This window comes from Barbatula barbatula (genome assembly GCF_947034865.1).
Source record: "Barbatula barbatula genome assembly, chromosome: 10".
NCBI lineage: Eukaryota > Metazoa > Chordata > Actinopteri > Cypriniformes > Nemacheilidae > Barbatula > Barbatula barbatula.
In genome coordinates this window covers 22381809-22383952 of record NC_136773.1, presented here as the reverse complement: position 1 = coordinate 22383952, position 2144 = coordinate 22381809, and positions in this window count along the sequence as shown.

The window sequence follows — 2144 nt, the reverse complement described above, 5'->3', positions numbered from 1 at the left end:
ATGAAAGCCTTTTACTACATGACTCTACTCATATGGTCATGTGTCAATGCAGTCTTTTTAGCACAGTTAGTTTTTTCTCCGTTCTTTGAGAATGTGTATTTACAGATAGGGCTTTAATCAGTGGCTTAAGTGAAAGTTCAGAACTTGATCATTTTTGTGGATCATCAATATAATTATCTTTTAGTTTGAATCTGAAAGTCACAAGGTGGGGTGCACTTTGAGTGGGTGTTTTGCTAAAGATGTTTTTATGTCTGAAATGACAAAAGCGATTTAAGGCCATGTTTTACAGACAAGGTTTAGCTTAAGCCAGTTAAATAAGGATATTTAAGTCGCTTTTAATAAAATGCCTTGGATAAAAACATTGCCATTGACTCGTCTCAAGATGCACGCCAGTTATAACATATTTTTAGCGATGTCAGGGCAATTTATTCTTTGTTAAGATAAACTTGTCAAACTTTCATTTTAGTCTGGGACTAGCCTTAAGCCTTGTCTGTGAAACCAGGCATGAATGTTTAGGTCTGACACATGAAATGTGGATTGTAATCTTAAATTGCGCAAAGATGTTTCTCGTCCGACATCTATATTTTTAAGGACCACAAACTTTTTTTATTATGACGATTAAGAACATTAATTTTTCCCACACAATTTGGAATGGTGGTTTTTATTTATTTTATGTACAGAAAAAACAACCACTATAATACAATTAAATTAATTTACATTACAGTAACTAAAGCAAATACATGGAGATTTCTAATAACTCAGTGGTGAAAACAAGGTGAATTTATTCTTAATCCATCCATCCATCCATTTTCTTCCGCTTATCCGGGACCGGGTCGCGGGGGCAGCAGTCTAAGCAGAGATGCCCAGACATCCCTCACCCTAGACACTTCCTCCAGCTCTTCCGGGGGGACACCGAGGCGTTCCCAGGCCAGCCGGGAGACATAGTCCCACCAGCGTGTCCTAGGTCTTCCCCGGGGTCTCCTCCCGGTCGGACGGGCCCGGAACACCTTTCGAGGAAGGCGTCCAGTAGGCATCCGTAACAGATGCCCAAGCCACCTCAGCTGACCCCTCTCGATGTGGAGGAGCAGCGGCTCTACTCCGAGCTCCTCGCGGGTGACCGAGCTTCTCACCCTATCTCTAAGGGATCGCCCAGCCACCCTGCGGAGGAAGCTCATTTCAGCCGCCTGTATCCGGGATCTTGTCCTTTCGGTCATGACCCAAAGCTCATGACCATAGGTGAGAGTAGGAACGTAGATTGACCGGTAAATTGAGAGCTTCGCCTTGCGGCTCAGCTCTTTCTTCACCACGACGGACCGGTACATCGACCGCATTACTGCAGAAGCTGCACCGATCCGTCTGTCAATCTCCCGTTCCCTCCTCCCCTCACTCGTGAACAAGACCCCGAGATACTTAAACTCCTCCACTTGAGGAAGGAACTCTCCACCAACCTGAAGTGGGCAAGCCACCCTTTTCCGACTGAGGACCATGGCCTCGGATTTGGAGGTACTGATTTTCATTCCAGCCGCTTCACACTCTGCTGTAAACCGTCCCAGTGCATGCTGAAGGTCCTGGTTTGAAGGGGCCAACACGACGACATCATCCGCAAATAGCAGAGACGAGATCGTGTGGTCCCCAAACCTGACACCCTCCGGCCCCTGGCTGCGCCTAGAAATTCTGTCCATAAAAATTACGAACAGAACCGGTGACAAAGGGCAGCCCTGCCGGAGTCCGACATGCACTGGGAACAGGTCCGACTTACTGCCGGCAATGCGAACCAAGCTCCTGCTTCGGTCGTACAGGGACCTGACAGCCCTTAGCAAAGGACCACAGACCCCATACTCCCGAAGCACCCTCCACAGGATGCCGCGAGGGACACAGTCGAATGCTTTCTCCAAATCCACAAAACACATGTGGATTGGTTGAGCAAACTCCCATGCACCCTCCAGCACCCTGTAGAGGGTGTAGAGCTGGTCCAGCGTTCCACGGCCTGGACGAAAACCACACTGTTCCTCCTGAATCCGAGGTTCTACTATCGGCCGTATTCTCCTCTCCAGTACCCTGGCATAGACTTTCCCGGGAAGGCTGAGAAGTGTGATCCCCCTGTAGTTGGAACACACCCTCCGGTCCCCCTTCTTAAAAAGAGG